Source organism: Acanthochromis polyacanthus, chromosome 22 (assembly GCF_021347895.1).
Source record: "Acanthochromis polyacanthus isolate Apoly-LR-REF ecotype Palm Island chromosome 22, KAUST_Apoly_ChrSc, whole genome shotgun sequence".
NCBI lineage: Eukaryota > Metazoa > Chordata > Actinopteri > Pomacentridae > Acanthochromis > Acanthochromis polyacanthus.
This window is the reverse complement of record NC_067134.1, coordinates 2,264,336-2,286,125: the sequence shown is the minus strand read 5'-3', so window position 1 is coordinate 2,286,125 and position 21,790 is coordinate 2,264,336. Positions and strand designations below refer to the sequence as shown.

At 39.4% G+C, this 21,790-nt stretch overlaps 1 long non-coding RNA gene across 1 annotated transcript; it reads left to right on the top strand.

The window, feature by feature from the left end:
• Window positions 1–9,601: 9,601 nt before the first annotated feature.
• LOC127532055 (uncharacterized) lies at window positions 9,602–11,941 on the top strand. Its single transcript, XR_007939299.1, has 3 exons — window positions 9,602–9,978; window positions 11,655–11,701; window positions 11,852–11,941. It is a non-coding gene; the product is annotated as an uncharacterized LOC127532055 (long non-coding RNA).
• The last annotated feature ends 9,849 nt before the right edge of the window (window positions 11,942–21,790 follow it).

The following is a 21,790-nucleotide window of genomic DNA, read 5'->3' as shown; positions in this document are numbered from 1 at the left end:
TATTGTCTGGGAGTAAGGACAGTTTAGTTAGTAATGTGGTTCTGAATCCTACCAGGGGAGGAAATGGAACCAGAGAGCAGCAGTGCAGGAGACAGAGGCAGCTCTGAGGCTGCAGAAATGAAAAATAATGTTCAATTTGGTCGGGGAGGCTTGAAGTTTGACCCAGGTAAACCAGCATGGAACAAAGCAGATCCAAAGCAGAAAAAAGAGCTGGTAGTGGAACAGATGTGCAGACAAGAAGAAATGTTAAGACAGCTGGTCAGGCCAAACAGGGACAGTGGTTGAACTGGGAAGGTGTTGAGAAGAGGAAGCTCAGCTGGAGGGACCTGTGGAGGATGGAAGAAAGCTGTATTAGATTTCTAATAGGGGCAACATACGATGTGTTTCCAACCCCCCAGAACCTCAGACTCTGGGTAGATGGAGACCAATCCTGTCCGCTGTGCTCAGGTACTGCTAGCTTACAGCATATTTTCTCTGGTTGTAGAATTAGCCTGTCACAAGGCCGGTATACATGGAGGCATAATCAGGTGCTGAGAAGCTTCGCTTATAGAGAGGAGAAAGCAGGAGAATTCTGGAGGTTCTTGTAAGGAGAGGTTAGTGGAGAAATTAGTTGGAGATGGGGAGAAGGATAGAGGCCTTAAGTCAGGAAGGAGGCAGGAGCCTATGATTGGGAAATGCAGGTAGATTTAGGAGGAAAACTTGTTGTTCACCAAGAAATAGTGTGAACTACTCTGAGGCCAGATATTGTTTTGTGGTCTGTGAAGGAAAAGAGTGTATTTCATTGCATTAACATTCAGTGGAGGCAGCTTATGAGAGGAAGAAGGCTCGATATGCAGACTTAAAGACAGAAACTGAGCAGAGGGGATTGAGAACCAGAGTTCACCCAGTTGAAGTGGGCTGTAGGGGCTTTGTTGCAGCTGTTTCACTTGAGAGGGAGCTGGGAGTACAGGGGCAGAATCTGAGGAAGATGGTGAAGGACATGGCAGATGAGGATGCTAGATCTAGTCAGTGGAGATGGATTAGGAGAAATAATATTAGTTGGGGGTGAATTAGAGGTGGGGAGGGAGTAGAGGGAGGAGGAAGAGGACACGCCCTCTCCTTCACTCTGCATTCCCCGCCTTGTTTTCCCTCCTCCAATGGGCAGAGATCCAGGAAGAGGAAGTGTAGCGTACGATATGATGTGGAGGGAGGGTTTGACCATTAGGCTACATCAGATGGGTCTACGAGGAAGGATTTTAAGGTGGGTCAGGGGCTTTCTATCAGGAAGAACAATAGCTGTACGAGTAGGTGGGGGATGTTAGTTCGGAGTATGACGTTGAAAATGGAACACCACAGGGTAGCATTGTTAGTCCAGTAATTTTCTCCATTATGATTAATGAAATTTTTTGTAACGTGGAGTCCTCGGTTGGAGTGCCACTATTTGCTGATGATGGTGTAATGTGGAAAAGAGGTAGGAACATCAAGTATATAGTTAAAAAAGTACAACAAGGTATCAATAAGGTAGAAAGCTGGGCATTAAAGTTGGGTTTTAGATTTTCTGTAGATAAAACTAAGGTTATGTTTCTAACTTGAAAGAGAGTAAGCAATGATATTAAGTTGACATTATATGGACAAAATTTGGAAAGAGTGAATGAGTTTAAATATTTGGGACTATGGTTTGATAGCAGGCTGACTTGGAGGTTGCATATTCGGAAAACTGAGGAGAGATGTAAGAAGGTAGTGAATGTGATGAGATGCCTTAGAGGACGGGACTGGGGAGCAAGTCGAGTATGCTTAAAAATAGTGTACACAGCATTAATCAGATCTGTTTTTGATTTTGGATGTGTAGTATATAATTCGGCAGCACAAAGTAATTTAGTGAAATTAGATGTAGTGCAGAGCCAGGCGCTGAGGATTTGTTGTGGAGCAATGAAGTCAACTCCAGTGTCTGCCCTTCAGGTAGAGTTAGGAGAGATGCCTCTAAAATATAGAAGAATGCAGCTACTGTTGACATATTGGGCAGGTCTTAGGGGTCATAAAAGTAATCATCCAGGTTTAAAACTGTTATGTAGTTGTCAAGAAGGGGAGCGAGCTCAGCTGAACAGTTTTGGGAGGATAAGTAGGCGAAAGGCTAGAGACTCTGGTATTGCACAGATGGATGTTAGTCCTGCTGTTCCGTTCTCTGTAGTCCCCCCATGGATGTTGAAAAGGCCTGATGTAGATCTTGAGCTACAGGGAAAGAAATGTGGTAGTAGTAGTGTAACAGGATATATAGAGAAGAGGTTTTCCTCCTGGCTATCAATATATACAGATGCGTCAAGGTTAGAAGATGGGAGGGTTGGGATTGCTTTTGTTAAACCAAGTCTTGATATTAGAGTTTTTAGAAGAGTAAATGATAATATAGCAGTGTTTACGGGAGAGTTAGTGGCAATTTTGTTCGCGTTACACTGGGTAGAAGGAAATGCAGCAATGCAAGTAGTTATAGCATCGGATTCCAGTAGTGCGTTAATGAGTATACAAAATATGAGGTCTGAGTCGAGGCAAAATATAGTATACGATATATTACAAGTGGTTTATCAAATAAATGTGTCTGGAAAACAATTAGTTCTTCTTTGGGTACCAGCACACATAGGAGTTGAAGGGAATGAGCTGGCAGATGCCTATGCAAAGAGAGGGGCAAGAAAAGATATGGTGGATTCTCAAATTAAGTACAGCAAGGCTGAAATTAAGAGCATAGTTAAAAAGAAGTTAGAGAGTGAATGGCAGAGAGATTGGGATGAGGAGGTAAAGGGATGGTTTTATTATTCATTTCAAAAGAAGATTAGGGGGCCAGGGATGGGGGGTCTGTTGGCAAGGAAAGAAGAAGATGTAATAGCTAGATTGAGATTTGGACATACACGACTGAATAGTACTCTGAAACTGATCGGAAAGCATCCTACGGGGCAGTGTGAACACTGAGGAGAGTGAGAGTCGAGCATGTTTTAATGAGATGCAGGAAGTATGAACAGCAAAGAAGAGTTTTAAGTAGACGTATGGAGAATAGAGGGTTAATCTTGTCATTGGGGACTGTTTTGCAGAGAGACTCTACGTTCGATGTATATAAAGAGCTGCTGACATTTCTTCGTGTCACTGGGTTAATTAGGAGAGTTTAAGAAGATGTTGAATGCTGGGGCCTTCCTGACCCACACTCCTTACCGGAAGGTGGCGGTAAATGCAACCTAAAGTTTTTTGCCAACCGCCATAAAACAAAAGAAGAAGAAGAAGAAGAAGAAGAGGAGGAAGAAGTGTAGATCAGGTGGGGGCATAGCCTGTTAGTCTCTCTGGGACCATGTGGCCATCTCAGGTAAGTTTATGGTGTAGGGCAGTGGCTGTGTCTTTGTCCTTTTTTTGTTTCTTCGATTTAGATAGCATTAGCAAGTAGCAGTTAGCGGTTGGTTCTTGCATCTTAGATGAAGTCTGCTTTTATAGTCTCTGTCTGTGGTGAGCTTGGCTGAAGTAGTGAAATATTTTAGCAATTAGTGGTTAGCACTAGCATGTAGCACTAACAAGTCTGGTGAGCTAGCTTGTGTAGTTTCCTTGTCAGTGGTAAGTTTGTTGTGGACATGGTGGTAGTCTTGCAACTAGCATTAGCATTTAGAGTTAGCACTAGCAGGTTTGGAGAATCTATAAGTATAGTTTCTTTGTCACGTTTTAGCAGTTGGTACTAGGTATTCAGCATCTGGCACCAGCTAATTGGTAACATCAGCACTGCTCACTACCTGGAGCTTCTCCTAAACGGGCCTGGGTCAGCTGAACGTGGCGGTGCTGTTTGGATTGTGTAGGAGCAGAGTGAACTGGCACGAGAGGGATGAATCTGTGATGCCAGAGTTCATCCTAGCCTTGTGGAGGTGTTGTGGGACTAAACAGGTGAAACACCGTTGAAGGGAGGTTTCCACCTGATGACCCCCAGAAATGTGTTAGGAATCACTGCTCACTGGTGTGTACAGTGATGGGTCAGGGATCCTAGGTCCTTCATTGAGTGATCATCCTTCTTGTTTGGAGCACAAGTGTCTTGTGTTTAAATGAACTGTTTAATTATCTGAGTCCCATCATCTGAAGTGTTGGTGAAGGATAGAACATCCATCCCACCTATGGTGAGGTTCATGGTCTCTCTGCTCTCCCTGAAGAGGAGCTACACCCTCATAGGGACCCTATGAGCCTTTTCAGATGTGAGGCTGTTCAAAGGTTGTTGGTTCCTTTCAGACTGTAGGGACTGAGAGCCAATCACTGGGCAGCAGAGTGTCTCCTGAGACTGAGAGAGAATGAAGAGTCCAGCTCACTGACGTTATGAGGAGTCCAGACTTCATCAAGAGTGGAGATAAAGAGTTTAAACACATGAGTTTGGAGATCCTTAGTTTGGTTCCAGTGGGATTGATGTGTGAGTGAAAACCAAAGCATGAGTCTCAACAGCCACAAGTAGAAGTGAAGGAACCTGAAGAACAAGGACTGGAGATCAGAAGACGTTTGTTCTGGAACAACATCAGAGATGTAATTGAGTCTGACAGAGATTTAATGGCTGCCATCAGCATCAAGTTGACTATTTTTCAGGTTGTAAAGAAGGAAAAAGTCCAAAGTGTGACTTGTCCAAGTGTGTGTCCTGATTTGAATCTAACAGACCAACTTTGGGGTATTTTAAAGACAAAGGTAGAGCAACACAAATCCTCCAACAAAGAGCAGATGAAGACCTAGTCTCTGAAGATGGAGGAACATCTCTGCAGAAATGTGGTTTCTTCATGCTGAGGAGGATTAAATGTGTCATCAGAAATAAAGGTGGACAAAGAAAGTAGTGAAAAAATCCTCCATTCTAATGACAATAATGAAAGATGTACTGACCTTTATTGGATTCATTTCTTGCTGTTTGGTCTGTATTCTTCATTTAGGAAATCTAAACTGTCAGTTTGTTTTTAATCACATCAAATACTTTACTGCTCAGCTTTAAAGTAATCTGATTACTGTAATGTTCTCCACTTTGAGTTATTTTCACATTTAAATAATATTTCAGAGGTCTGTCCTCAGTGCTGCTGTATTCTGGACATAGTGGGATGTATTTCTTGTTAAATTCACTGCTGTCTTTTCAACAGGACAGAAAATACTGAACTTAATGTTTTACTTCTTTTCTGGTCTTTGTCTCTTCAGACTTAATAACTGTAATCTGTCAGAGAGAAGCTGTGGAGTTCTGTCCTCAGTCCTCAGCTCCCAGTCCTCCAGTGTGACAGAGCTGGACCTGACTAACAACAACCTGCAGGATTCAGGAGTGGAGAGTCTTTCTGCTGGACTGGAGAGTCCACACTGTAAACTGGAAGCTCTCAGGTCAGGACTCACACTTTGAAACTGATGTGATTTCTATCAGTGGATAAACAGCTAACCTGAGTACAATCATTTCTGCTGATGGGATTCATCAAATGAGCTTTTACTGAACTTGTGCAGGACTTTGTCAGGTTTTATTTTTGACATGATTAAATCCCACTAATCATTGTTGAGATTGTTGATTTGCTTGAGACGCATGAAATGTGCAGCAAAATGTATCTGAAAGACAAAGAAGAAAAGAGAGAGAGAAACATCCATCCAAGTGTTGTCCATCAGGTTTGTGTTGTTTTGTGTGTGCAGGCTGTCAGGCTGTCTGGTCACAGAGGAAGGCTGTGCTTCTCTGGCCTCAGCTCTGAGCTTGAAGACCTCACATCTGAGAGAGCTGGACCTGAGCTACAACCATCCAGGAGACTCAGGAGAGAAGATGCTGAGAGCTAAAGTGGAGGATCCACACTGTAGACTGGAAACTCTGAGGTACAGACAGACACTCTGAGGTACAGACAGACAGACACTCTGAGGTACAGACAGACAGACACTCTGAGGTACAGACAGACAGACACTCTGAGGTACAGACAGACAGACACTCTGAGGTACAGACAGACAGACACTCTGAGGTACAGACAGACAGACACTCTCAGGTGCAGACAGACAGACACTCTCACTAAACTATCAGCCTAGCTCACAAAAAAGAGTGGAAGCAGAAGAATACTGTTAGCTCAGCTATGCACCATGACCGAAAGGAAACTGTTAGCCTAGCTTAGCTCAAAGACAGGAAGCAGGTGAACTTTTTTCTTTTTCTTTTTTTAATTTCAAAAAGTCACAGGTAACATCCAACATCAACATGATATTGAAACAAACAGTGACAGATTTAACAAAAATCACTTTGAAGGAAGAAAGGAAGAGAAGAAAGAAAAGAAAGGAAACTAAAAAAAGTCCCCACAAAAAAAACAAAGCACAAAAATCAAACAAACAAAAAAACAGCTGAGCAAATTGAAACATTTATAGCAAATTAAATATTTTACAAATGTAAACAGTTTTTATTGCTTTCTGGTTATCAGATATTTATTTATTGACTTTAAATAATATTCAGATTCTTTATGGAAGACAAGATAATTTGTCTTTTGATGACTGAATTTTGCTTTATGATTGTTAAATTTTACTAATATTAATATGAGATTGATGATAAAGGCCTTGTCTTTTTCATATCCATCCTGTGCATAAACTCCAGAAATGATGTTTGTAGAACAAATCAATCTGCAGATTTAGTTTTTCTGAACAAAATTTTAAATTTCCTTCCACATTTTTCTGCTGTAACTACAATAATAAAAATGTGGAACTGTTTCTGGCTGTTCAGAGCAAAAAGAACATCTTACATCTATATCACGTTTGAACTTAGTCATAGAATGTTTTATGGACAGATTTTATGTAAGATTTTAACAGAAATGTCCCTAACTTTGTTAACATGAACTTGTGAGGTCAAAGCCAAACCTGAGACCAGAGATATTATTAATAAAAGAGTTCCAGTCATGGATAACATCAGGTTTTGTTGTCGTTTCTCTTTGGAACAGTGCACGTATAGCTCTGTTGCTGTTCTTTGCCGTCCCAAAGCATATTTAGCCACAATAAGTGTCACATGGATTAACAACATGTATATCTGCTGCAAGAGAGGAGGCAGTGCACAGAGTCACAACAGCAGCTGGAATGGAGCTAATGACCTTTGGAAACTCTTCAAGTGTTGAAGGGAATGGAGACTTTTCACAGAATTCAGTGTCATTCATAAAATGGCCACTAGGGGTCAGAAGCTGTGAGACGAAGTCCATTTAGTTGTTAAAGCAGCGATTGAGAAAGATGCTTTTATTTTGATGCAGTATATCCCCATTATTCCAGAGATAATACCCATGTGGAGAGAAATTGTGCTTGTAGGCCGTTTTCCACGACAACAAAACCTGTTTGTGAAAACTGGATCATTTTAGGGGAATCTTGTTTATTTGGTAGCTACAAACCAACAGAAAAGGGAGTCCTCCAGTTTGATGAAATACACATTTAGCAATAAAGTTCTATAAAGATGCATCATTTTTAAGAAAGATTTGAACCATTTGATCTTCAGAACATTGTTTAGAATTGAAAAATCAACAAAGTGGAGGCCTCCATTTTTGTAGTTGTTCAGAATTCCAGATTTTCTGATCTAGTGTGTCCGGTTTTTCCACAGAAAATGAACAAGCATCTTATCAATAAATGTGACAGTTTTACAGTCCAGTGCCAGTGAGGAGGCGGCATACACAAGTCTGGAAATTCCCTCAGCTTTTGACAGAAGAGTTCACCTTTAAGTGAGAAGTCTCTTTGTAGCCAAAGCTTCCATTTATTCTGCACCTTTTTAATCCTTGGCTCAAAGTTGAGATGGCATCTCTCTCACTGATTTTTAGTTCCAGTAATCCCTAAATAGTTAACCTTACTCTTTACTCGTATATCATCAATTGAGGTTATATCAGAACTTTAGAGAGCGAATAGCTCACACTTATTTAGGTTTAAGTCCAAACCTGATGCTTTAGAAAACATGTGGATTGCATTAATTGCAGGCTTTATCTGTAGGGCATTCTTTAAAAACAAGGCTGTATCATCAGCCAACTGACTTCAAAGTCTGCTTCTAGCAGCAATAGAGATGCCTTCCAACTGACAGAATTTGACAAAATGACAAAAGATTTGAGCAACAACCAGGAAGAGGTAAACTGAGACAGGGCAGCCCTGTCTTAGCCCTCTTTCCAAACAAAATCTCTGAGTTGTGCCATTACTCAGTTTTACCGAGCTATTGGCGCCAGCATAGAATGTTTTCATCACACTGCAAAAGTATGGCCCAAAACCAAAGCTGTTAAGAGCAGAAAACATAAAGGAGTGTTCAACTGTATCAAAGGCTTTGTGAAAGTCTCCAACTAAAATGAAACTGTCATCCCTAATAAGGTCAGCATCGTCTATGAGGTCTAAAACTAGCCTCATGTTATTGAAAATATGCCTGTTACTCATAAACCCAGACTGATTCTCATCAATAATAGAGTTAAGAGCATTTTTACATCTTTTAGCAAAAACAAGAGCAAGAACTTTAGAGTCATTGTTCAATAATGAAACTGGTCTCCAGTTATCAATGAAGAGAGGCTCCTTTTTTGGTTTAGGAATTAAAGTCATCCAGCCTTGTGTCATACTTGCTGGAAGAGTCCCTTTACTAATACCTTCAGAAAACTTTGAACAGAAATGGGGCCAAAAGTTCAGCAAAATCTATCTAGAATTCTGAAACAATCCATCAACTCCAGGTGACTTATTACTCTGAAGTTGCATCTAATACTTGTTGTTGTGTGAGAGGGGTGTCACACATCAACCGCTCTTCCTCCGTTATAGAGTTTGTAAAATCAACACATTAAACAGTCTATCCATTGCATCTTTGTCAGACTTTGTTTTATAAAGAGAGCAAAACTCAGAAATACTGCTCTTACTTTCAGTCACAACTCCATCAATGTTCAGTTGAGACATGGCATTGTACTTAGCATGAGTTTTTTCCACTTTAACCCTTTAAGCTGCGGTCAATTTTCCCCTGAAATTTCAACTGAAGATGTACAGAAAGTAAATTGAATGCTGTTCTTGAACTGTTTGGAGTACAGGCATGGCTGGGGTCTCCTTTGAAAGCTGACAACCTGCATTGTCACCCAGTGCAGTAAAAATTACTCTAGGTGCTACTGACACAGAGTTATTTATGTTGGAACACACTGAATTAGGAAGAATTTTATTCACGCCTAAATTTTTTCCCTAATAAAACACCTGAAAATTAGTGTGGCAGCACTGTGACAGCTTGAAACACAACATGGCAACAGCCTGGGGTCTTACATAGTTCAGGACAAAATTTCAGAGCAAAACTACAAGAAATGAGTGTTTCACACGTTTTTGTACTAATATGCCCAATTATGTCAATTTTGGACACCCTATGTACACCCTGTGAAAAAATGGTATATGGTCGTTTATTGGCCCTTTTTCACACTATTTTCACTCCAAAAACTCATAAAGAACTAAAAAAAATCACTTCAGATAAGCTTCAGTGTGGATCTTGATCTGAATCAGAGGCACAGACGGAGACAGAGAAAAGCAGCTGCAGCAGGAGAGCCGGAGGTGTGAAAACTCACACAGAGCCGCTGAAACCCGCCTCTAGGCTATTCAGCAAGCTCATTGGCTACATGCCCTGTCAGTCAAACGTTTCCTCCGGCGTCATTTTGCTCAGAATTTAGTGGAGAGATGAGAGTCAGCAGATCCATCGGTCTCGGCAACGGCTGGCTGTTCCGGGTTCGGAGGCAGCGATGAGTCACTTGATTGGTTGAAATGCGGTTGGGATCGAAAGCAGAGGCTTCAGTCGCCGTTTTCTGACCGAGATCGTGAGGATTACAGAAAGCTTCATAAAATTATGGATAAAAATGCAGTGAATTATGGAACGCGCAGCGCCACCGTGCGCCACGTGGACGCGCACGGAGCCGAGCTATTTGTGGATTATTTACTTATTTCTAGACATGTTTTGGACAAAATATGATACTTGCTAGTATTGTCTGGATGACTACTCTTGGATTATGGCCGGTTTTTGTGGATTATTTTCATCGTTGACCGGTAAAAGACCATCGAAACGTAAGTTATGCCCTTTATGCCCCTTTAAACTTTTGTTGTTTGTTTAAGAAATGTGTTTATATTACCCGCTGTGGTAATCACATCTGAAAGTGGTTTATACCGGCGGATTCATGAGACTCTAAACTTTCCATGGATGTATAGTGTTTCTATCGTCCCGTTTAAAGCTAAAAATGCTTTTGCCGTTGAAGCCACTTCAGTCTGGATCTACCAAAAGCAGCCTCTGCTTTAACCTTCTATATATCATCTAAAGTGTTTAGAAGTTCAATTCATTTTCATTTTTCATCATGTCAGAGATTTTCTGGTGCAATGCTAGCCAAGGACATTATATCTGTGATTACTTTCTCCTCATTTTGGCGTCTACATTTGGCTAACTCACTTCCAGATCTTCTTAAAAATCCACCCATTTCAAATTTAAGGAGTTCCCAATTTTTTCCATCATTTCCTTCCTTCAGAGCATTTAACCAATAAAAGTGAATAATTGTACTAAGTTGATGTTTGACATTGTCATGCCTCAATAAAGAGCTCTTCATCTTCCAATCAGAGAATTGCTTGGTGTCAACCATTCCTGGAAGGAGATGTAAATATCTAAGGATGGCTCTATGGTCAGTTAATGGGGGGGGTAGGACATTGATTGGAATATTGTCTTTAGAAAGTGATTTAGAGAGCAGCCAGTAATCCAAGCCAGACTGTCTGGAGCCATTTTTATTCCTCCAAGTATTTGGAAACTTCTCTCTCCATACATCACATCAATCATACTTGTCAATGAAAGAGTTGAAGTGAACATTTGGCTGTGAGCATTTAGCTGGAGGCCATCTATCATCACCTCATTCATGAGCACATTAAAATCACCTCCTACAATGAAGTAAGCCTCAGGGAATGTCTGAGTTAGAGCTGCAAGTTTACAGTCTAATGTAGGAATAAGTTTATCCTTTTCTGATGTAGAATTATAAGCGTACAAATGAACAATAATCATTGCTTTGCCATTCCAGTCTACTATTAAACAAATCAAATGAGCTTGACTGTCACAGAGTGCATCAATTTTCCAGGAAAACTCCCCTTTAAACAAGATCCCCCAGCAGAATGTTCTGTCCATGTCATCACCACATGTCGTTTCCCACTGATTTTTACACAAGTTTACATCTTTAATAAGTGAGTGTGATTCTTGGAAAAAACCAAATCAGTTTTCAGCTGTTTAACATTAAAAATAAAGCTTTACGCTTTACATTATTCCTCAGTCCCCTAGCATTGAGTGAGACAAGTGAAAAAGACATAAAAAAGAAGAAATAAAGCAAAAAGCTTTCTAAGCTTCTAGCTATGTATATTCTGGCACACACACAAAAAGGAAAGGCAGCTCAGCGACACCTATAACCTGATGTTCTAGTTCATTAAATGAGATGTTCCAAAGGGATTTAAGGCAATGGGCTAGCATAGAGTGATATCACTGAAAAAGAGGAAAAAGAAAAGAAAAAAGTTCTGTTTTGCTGCACAATTGTAGAAAATGATTTAAAGTTGTACAGTCAGTCATGGCGCCAGTGAAGTTTGTATCAGTCTGGGAGAATGATGTCACCTCTATGAACGCTCTGGTCCTTTATCAGTGGAACAGTGTGAGAGCCATGTAACGTCCATGTGTGCTGCTGAAAGAGTCTCTGCTGCTCTGACCGTCCTCCTCCTTTCAGGGTGACGCCTGCTGGAGTCCCATGGTTGACACCAGGTCTGAGGAAGTGTAAGTGTGTTTGAATGGATTGATGGAAACAAAGCAGCACATTCAAGCATCTTCAAAGTGTCACATCTCTGAGGTCATCATCAAAGCTTTAATACTGATCACATGATCCATCAATAACTGCAGCTGTGTTGTGTTTGTTCTCTCCATCAGATTCCTGTCAACTCACAGTCGACACAAACACAGTAAACAGAAACCTCAAACTGTCTGACAACAACAGGAAGGTGACATATGTGGAGGAGGATCAGAGGTATCCTGATCATCCAGACAGGTTTGACTGTTATTATCAGCTGCTGTGTAGAACTGGTCTGACTGGTCGCTGTTACTGGGAGGTGGAGTGGAGAGGAGAGGTTGCTATATCAGTGAGTTACAGAGGAATCAGAAGGAAAGGATACAGTGATGACTGTGGGTTTGGACGTAATGATCAGTCCTGGAGTCTGATCTGCTCTGATGATGGTTACTCTGTCAGACACAATAACAGTCAAACATCCATCAGGTCCTCCTCAGTCTCTCACAGAGTTTCAGTTTATGTGGACGTTCCTGCTGGAACTCTGTCCTTCTACAGAGTCTCCTCTGACTCTCTGATCCTCCTCCACACCTTCAACACCACATTCACTGAAACTCTCTATCCTGGATTTGGGGTCTGGTCCAGTTCTGGTTCCTCAGTGTCTCTGTGCTGAGTCTCGTCTCCAGAGTCTCCTCCTGGTACAGAAACAGTGTTGAACAGATGGTTGAGTCTCTCCATGACTCTGTCCCTCACAAACATGTTTTCACATTCATGGATTAAATGTGTTTCTTTGTCAAATCCTTCTCAATGATTCCTTGTAAACTTGTTCCTCTTCAAAGATGAAGTTGTGATTCTTCCAGGAGCCAAATGTGGTGTTTGCGTCTTTTTCCAGTCAAATGTTGAGAGTGAAAATCAGGATGTGGTGTTCCTCTGACGCTCACTGGAACTAAAAGCATTTGAGCTGCACAAAGTGTGAAATGAGAGAGGAAGCAGTGAATCTCCAAACTGCTGACAGACTTTCACACATTATTGTCCAGTGAAAATCAGCTTTTTGTGCAGCCACACTTGATCCTGATGTGAGTCTTTAAGTCCTGTTCTAGTGATGAAATGAGAACTTCCTTCATCTGTGTCACTCTTTCCAAAGTATTCTGTGCTCTTCTGTCATTTATGTCTTATTGATAGATCCATTTTTCATTTTTACAATAAATAAGTGCTTCAATGTTTTTTCAGCAGTTTTTTTTTATCAGATTCTGAATTTCTGGTTTCATCAACAAATTCTATCAGATTGTATTTTTCCATCAAAGCTCCCATAACCCTAGCTATCTGTGGATCAAAATGTTTTCAGCATCGATATGATTCCAGTAGAATTTAAACCCACCAGGACTATCCAGATTACATTGAACTCTGTAAATTCTACATTTTTTAGCCTGTTTCATTCTATAAATGTTGTGTTTGGCCGTTAAAGGAGCTTTTCCTCACATTGTGCTGTATTTGAACCCTTCCATGCTCTAAATTCTTTGAACAGATCTTGTGCTGTAATCAATGTCTAACTTAGTTTTTATTTTCATTGCAGTGGTTGATTTTTCCTGAACAAGATCAATGATTTTAATACGTCTTTCTCCACTTTTATTTGCTCTGCCTGTGGCTTTTAAACTATTCTAACTTTCTTTTTTATTCAATAAATGACTAATAACACACTTTGATCTTCATGTTTGTTTGCTTATTTGTTGATCAGTGGAATTTAATTTTCCATGTTGAATAATCAACGTTTATCCTCTTCCACGGCAGAAATGAAAACAGAAAAAAGATCTTTAGCAAAGCAGTAAAACTGATGCTTTTATTTTGATCTTTTTGTCTCCATTTTTAATTCTATTTCATTAAATTTATCCCTAACAGCAGATATAAAGAACTCCAAAGACTAGAAGAAAAACTCCATATTTTAGTGGTGAAAAGACTCAGAAACCAAACTTGTAAATAAATGATCTTCTCTGTTTTAATTTCTATCTGTTCTTATGATCACAGTCAGTGAGCGAGTAAAACATGAACAATCTAAAGTTGTGAACTTGAACTTCTATCAAAGTGATTTTTCTGTGAACAATCCAAATAAAGTGTGAGGTCAAAGTGTGACGGTTCGATCCACAGAAACTCCTAATATCCTGTTGAAGCGCTATAGAAGCGTCAGAGCAGCAGATTGTAAAGTCTGGTCCAGATAAGGAGCTCTACAGTGAGGCTGAGCGTCCATCAGAGCTGTCTAACCTGGACCTCACATCTCTGAAAGCGTTGGAGCTCATTTTTAATCAGCTTCATCTGGACAAACTCACCACACATTGGACCTTTTTACAACCACTTTCTCACCTCAGATCATCTGAAAACTACATTTAGTGTCACAATAACAGCAGGATTCCCAAAATACTTGAGTTTCCTCTGAAAGTTTCCTCCTCGCTCTTTGCTGCTGCTCTAAATGCATTCTGGGATATTTGGCTCCCCAAGTTTTTTGTTGTTTTATCTTTTATGAAGCATAATTGAACAACAAATAGGCACCAACTGTGTCCTACAATTCCACTGGTCCAAGCAGAAGAGAAGCAGAAAAGAAAGAAAGAGAATAATCAAATCAGACAGCTTGAAATAAATGAACTTCTCAGGGGTTCATCAGTTTATAACATGAGAATCTGAGACAGTCTGAAGGAACTTCTATTTGAGCGTTTGATTAAGGAGGAAAAGAAAAGTTTCAAACTCAGAGCAGCCTTCAAAAATCTACATCTGTGTGTCTAAAACTCAGCAGTTCTCATTCTAGGATTCCACATAAATTCCAGAGGTTTGTTGTGCATAAAGAGAGCAAACTTGATAGAATTGTATTCACAGACAGGTTGAACGTTGTTTGTTAGCAACCATTCATGATTGTGTCCCTAAAGCTCCTCACAATAGTTCAGGAGGAGAACAGATGTTCTGGAGGTTCACATCTTCTCCATCAATGTGCATGTGTTCTTCTCCACATGAAATCTCCTTCTGGAACATTCTCTACATGGAGAAACATCAGAAAGAGTTTAGAAATGAACTTCTTTCATTTGAGCTCAGAAAGGAAAAGACAAATATCTGCTTGTGACTTTGATAGAGTCAGTCTGTGGAAATGTTGGAGATCCAACTTTTCTTTGAGCAGGAAGAGGAAAACATTCTTTAGTTCCTGATCATCTCACAATGTTGTTCTAACATTTAACGTGTCAAAATGTTTCTCTGTCAATAAACAGCGTGTTAGAATGAGGAGTTCACATGAATTCTGGAACATTCCTTTGATCACTGGAACAGCTTTGATTAGCAGAGAATGTTGTTTCTAGCAGCAATCTGAAGTCAGTTTACTTTGAAAATCACTAGAACATCTTCATCCATTCAATGTGTTCCTTTCTCCATCCAATCCTTCACAAAGACACATTTCCTCCTGTACAAATCCTCCTGTTCTTCCACATTGTAGCTTTGTGTGGACTGAAGTTCTGCTTCTAAAGCATTTTCCAGGAGAAGAACAGCTGCATGTGGAAATGGGATCATTTAAAGGATGGAAATGACATGTTAAAGAGAATGAGACAAAGATGAGGCGCTAAGGTAAAGCACAGATAATGTTCCTGTTTTCTAAAGTCATTTCATGGAACCATTCATTGTTTGTCCATCAGTGACATTCAAAGCCCCTCCTCTACTCATTTTACCACATCACCTTTTAGCATCAAATCACATCACAGTCAATCTGCTGGATTTTCTTCATCCATCCATGTGAAACACATCAAGAATCTGCTGGATAAATCCATCCTGAAATCCTTCCATTTCTGTCCTCAATATTCTACCAAATATCAAAGATTCCTTTGGAAGCAGATCTTCAAGGATTTTACATTTGATTTCCACCAATCAGAATGTTAGAAGTTTCCCTGTTCATCAGATTTTACTGATAGTTTCTCCAAATGTTTCAGCTCATTTTTACTGGAATATTCTGAAGTAAACTTTGTGTTTTCTGGTGAATGGATCAGATCTCACATTTAGTTTCAATCAAACCCTGAGGCTTCTGGAAAATACACACAGCTTTAAAATAATGTTGGATCATCTGCTGACTGTGTCCTTATTAAATGCTTTTAGACTTTCACTATTTTAACCCTCGTGTCCTTTTAAAGGTTGAAAATGTGGAAAATAATAAATATTTCCACAGAGAAACTTCTGATGTCCACATTTGAACATTTTTGGGACATTTTTGAACATTTTTTGGTGGAAAAAGAAGAAATGTTTGTAAAGAACATTCACATAAAAATCAACCAAAATCCAGTAAATTCTCTGGATTTTGGTTGATTTTTCTGTGAATGTTCTTAAAGAAAATATCAGAAGTTTTACTGATAAATATGGAATCACTTTAGATATTTTTAGGATTTTTTGGAAGATTTTTACTCATTTTTTGAAATTATTTACAATAACTTTCCTGCCAAATTAGAGGGATTTTATTTTGTTGTTTTTTTAAATAAAACTTTGAAGGAATTCTTGGAATTTTCTTCCTGAAGGTTTTTGCACATTTCCATAAATTTGGTGAATTTTTTTGCTGAATTTCTGGATTTTTTTCCTGTTTTTTGGTGGCGTAAATGAAGCCAACAGGAGGGTTGATATCCAGAGCTGATAATAAACAGCAGAGGACTGATGGGTCTCCTTGGTGTTTGCTCCTGTTAACATCTCATCTTCTAGTAGTTCCACATTGAAGGAATTCTGCTGGACAACACTGAGAGCATATGAATGAATTTTCCATCCAAAATAATGCAGTGAATGTCAAATAAAGTGGTGCTGAAGCTCGTCAGAAGCTTTCAATGAATGTAGAAAGAGTGTAAAAGCAGCATCCTCTACCAAATGAGCACAATCCATCAATCATCATCAAAGTGTCCAAATTCCAGAGAAGACATGAACTGCAGATTGGAAATGAGTCAAAGGATCCATTTAAAACCATTTCTAGACCATGATCACAAAGTCAAACACTAGATTGTTCTTTGGTCCTTTTCTGTCTCATTTTCACAATATTTTCTCTGCTTTTTGTCTCATTTTGTGTCTTTTTTCATCTGACTTTTGTAGTAAAAAGCGCTCCGGCCCACTTGAGATCAAACTGGGCTAAATGTGGAACCTGAACTAAAATGAGTGTGACTCCCTGATTGAAAGCTTCTTTGAATGCTTCAAACAGTCCTTCTCTAATATGAGCCCAGAAAAACGGATCAAAGTTGGTTGTAAGTCCATCTGGAGCCGCTGATTTCCCCAAAGACATTTTCATTCCAGCTCTATCAATCTCTCCAAACACGTGCTTTTAAAGTCAGTCTGAGGAAGAAATGCTTTGACTTTGAAAGAAAAAGCTGCTGAATGTAAATGCTGATAGAATCTAAATCTTTCATCTGCTCTTTCTTCTGGATTGCTCCCAGTTTGATCCTCAACATTTAGAGGCTGATTGCATTTCTCTCTAATCCACTGAAATAGGAACTGTTTTTCTCCCCATGTTCCATCCATTTAGCTCTGGATGCTAGAAATGCACCTGGTGCTTTATTCCAATCCAATTCATCTCCTTTAGATTGGAACCCAATCACTTCTTCTTTCTTCCTCTCAGAGAACACATTCATTTTACAACACTCATTCATATCATTCATCAACTGTCTTTCTCATTCTTTGGCTTTCTGACACATTCTTTGACCACAATCTACTGAGTTTTCTCTCACTTTATGTTGGAAAAATTCACATTTACTTCCAGAAGAACCAACGCCATCGTCTGACTTTACTGAAGATCAGATTTTCTCTCCATGCTACAGTCCTGCTCATCTTCATTGAATTTCCAGTCTTTCTGTCTAAATGTTCTTCCTGTTTCAGGCATTAATGGAACAGTAATTCCACAGGGATCAGTAGTCTGTAGCAGTCAGTAATCTGTCTGTCTCTCACCATATTTCAGTTGTGTGAAAGGGACACGTGTAGAATTCTGTGAATTATTCACTTCAAAACTATATGTTTATGTTTGGACATTAAACTATGTATGTCACAGTGAAAATATGATAACATGTCATACATCTGGTAATGAATAAACACAAGAATTCATCCTTTCCACCTCAACAGGAGGAATAAAGAAGAAATCAGATTCAATCTCACAAATCAATAACTCGACTTCTATACGACATAGAAGTGTGATTTTTGGATATGAGAGAGATGAAACACTGTCAGGAACTTTGGTAAACCTGAAAAAACAAAATACATCTCAGAAATATTAATTTTGAAGAGGTTCAGTTCCTTCAGTTGTGCTCAGGTCGTAAAAGTTTTATGGCTCCCGGAGACAGACAGAGATGTCTTTAGACAGGGAGGGGGAGGAAAGATGGCATTCCTGAGAGGGTGAAAAGGAGGTTTTAGGCTGAAAAAGAATTAAAAACATTCATAGCAGAAAAGTGAAAGTCATTGTCTTTCAAAAAGAAACAGTTCTTCCAGGTGCAGGTTCAGCAGGGAGATCCATCTTTCTGTGGATGAAAACACACAGAAATACAAAATGTCCCAGCTTTCCTCCAGTACTGGGTGTTGGTCAGCGCTGCAGAGAGAGCTTATGTGAGTTTGATCGGCTCAGGAATTCCAGAGGCCGTCGCTGAATTCCTACACTGTTAGAAATTCCTTCATCTGTTTAACAGCGCTTGAGAAATTTAGAAAAACAAAACAAAACAAATCTTAAATTTCACAGCAGGCCTAAAAGTTTTGTCTTCAACTCTACTTGTGATTTTAGGGATTTCTTTCTATGGTGCAAAAAAGCAACACTGGGCTTTAACGGATGCTGTTATTTACACTGACGGCCCCATACACTGGGTCAGGAGTAAATTAATCAGTTGTTCCATCTATATAATAATAAACAGGATCTGTACTGTATACCATGGCCTATGGGGTTCAGTTTAAAGGTTTAGCCAGTTAATTTAGTCTAGGATTAACAGTATATTAGCAGGTACACACATCAACAGCAGTGTGATGCTCGTTTGTGCTTCACTTATCAAACAAACTGCTGCCTTCAGTTTCACATATAAGGAGACAGAGGAGAATGAAATCCACCATAAGAGTCCTCAGACACCAGGAATCATTAGAATGTTCAATATGTAAATAGAAACTAGTAGTGGAGGACTGATTCAATACAATTCCACTTTTTTAAGTTGAAAATAATAAAGTTGTAATAAGATCATTTTCTTCCAGCTTTTCTGTTGTGTATTCTAACAGGGATTGTAATTAGAGCTTTGACTTGTTAAATTAGTTTGCATTTTATTTTGCCGTATTCAACAATTTCACATCAATACAATTCATTTTAAGATACACATTTTGATCCTATTGACTCATCAATGCCTGATCATCTGTGGATTTTGTTAAGTTGTAATATTTGCATTCACTGCTGCAGTTTTGTAACGTTTTCACAAAATCCTGAAAAATTCAAACAATGATAAAGTCTCATTGTTTTCTTGATTAGAGGCTAAAAACAGTTTAAAAAGGAAAAGAAATCACATTAATATCATCAGTGGGTTTCAGCGGGTTCAATCTGCAAAGATCACGTTTAATATAACTCAATAATCAAATCAAACTGTGAGAAATATATTGTACATATAATCTATTACAATAATTAAACATCAGACTAAATGAATGCATCTTTTCCTGCTTATCTGATAACTGTGTATTTCCTTCTCTTGTTTTTCCTCTAGAAGGAGTTATTGGTCCGTAGGTGTACGTTTGTTTTCAGGTCCTTAGAACAAACTGCTGAGATGTCTAGTTATGTGAGTTGTCTTTTACACTTCTAATTAAGGTTAATTAAGCTGAATTAGATCAGTTAACTGTGGTAATATCCTTTCCTTTTCTAGGATTAACTCTGAATGACTGCCTTTATTTTATAGGATGCTGGTACGTGTAAGAAATGACTCCTACCTCTGTTTTATAACTCTGTACTGTTCTCAGAGAATTACCGCACAGCACAACAGCATGGAACTGAAAAAAATGGAATTAAAATAACAACTGTAAAATTCAGCTTCATAATGGAAATAGTCTTTGCAACAGTGTTTAGACATGTGATGAATTCTGGTAGCAGTCTGTTATAACTGGGTTATATTTTGAACAGTTTTGACACCATTTAAAAGGTATTTTAAATGTTTAACTGGAAATTATAGTCTGCTGTCTCACACTGACCACAAATCACAAGACACGGTTTGTCTTTTTTAAAACTTCAAGAGAATTTAACTTTGAAATTGTTCATCAAATTTTCACTATTTTATTGTCCCGTCCTGCTTACAGAAAATCTTGTTACCATAGCAACCAAATCTCAGTCTCATGTTTGTTATAGCATTGTTCTGAGCTGTAAAGTCATTATTCAGGTCATGTGTAGCATGTGGAGCTTCATAAAATCCCATCAAACTGTCCTGTCGTGTTGATAGGACTTCTGGCTCAGACTCCATGCAGTTCATTGTGGGTCATGTCCATTAAACCAGTGATAACAGATATTTAGCTGTGAGTCTGCAAGGGCTGTCATATCCAAATGCAAACTAGAGACATGGAGCAAGTTAAACATACCAAAAAGAACTGGTCACCTCGGGTGGTACCGTTATCTGATAGTTTGGGTCCTGGCCTAAGGACTAGAACATTTGTGAGAAGGGGGGCCAGAGGGGACCGGAGTTGTGGTTGTACCTGTCACATACACACTTAGGGCAATGAAAGGTCAGAAGGCTCAGACAAGAGTATGTTAAACTATGAACAAAGGATAAAAGTATTAGATCATAATTAACCTTAGAGAACGAAAAACAACAGATAATGTTTATGAGAAACACTTCCCAGATAATAGTACAATAGGGACAAGTATAGAAATCATATTAATCTATGAGGATCTTAAACTAGAAATAAAGATAAAATTAGATGAATCTGCCCATATATCGATCATGGATCTACCTATATATCAGTAATGAAATAGTTACATGTAATCTTTTAAATATAAATTGAATAAAACTAAAAAATAATGAAACCCAAGTTCAGCACAAACTGAGCAGAAGCTGAGCCCCTTTGTCTGCAGAAAACTGACTCTTAGGCTGTACAAAGGTCACAGGAAGCCACACCGAGGCTGACACACACACACACACACACACACACACACACACACACACACACACACACACACACACACACACACACACACACACACACACACACACACACACACACACATACAAAGCATTCTGATTACAGGATGAAGACGGCTCGGATTGGATGAAGACTGAAGGCATCCGGCAGAACTTCCTCAGTGTGGACCAATTAGATAGTTGCACATTCTCAGTTAAAAACCTCTGTATTAGCGACAGACAGGCATTCTCTCCTTGTGAACAGCTGCATGCAGAAAAATTGTCTTATATTAGCCAACTGCTGTCAGCTAGATCAAATGAGAATCTGCATGCATGCATTTCTGATTATCCAGTGCTTTACTAAATATTCTTAAATGGATATTTTTGAGTTTTGAGTCTTCTGTGGTTCCTCAATAACAGTTCCAGAATCCGTCCTGACACTGGCTGTTAGCAGTTCGGAGACTGTCAGACGTTACTGTGGACCAGCTCCTGGACAGACTCTATGACCAGAGAAGAGAAGGACGTCATCAGAGCACAGACCAGAGCAAATAAAGCACGGCAGCTCATCAACCGGGTTCATAGAAAGGGACCTGATGCTGTTTCAGTTCTGAAAACTGCTCTTCATGAGGTCCATCCGTTCCTTTTCAGAAACCTGAAGCTGGAGTAAAAACAGCAAAGTGTGGGGCTGAGATGTTTACCTCCTGTAAGAACTGGTCTGTGTGCACTCACACATTACCTTTAAATGACAGGCTCTGCTGCTTAAAGTCTTTGACTCTGAAACTGATTTGATCACTATAATCCAGATAAACCTGGACTGCTTCTGACATGTTGAGCAGGTTCCACCCAGCAGGTGTGTCTGCAGGAAGTCAGTCTCTGGATTTAACCAAAATAAAGATGGAGTGGTTCAAACTGAGAAGATGAGACTCAGAGTTTTTGTTTCTGCCACTAGATGGAGACGGATCTCTGCTGCATGAGGCAGGAATG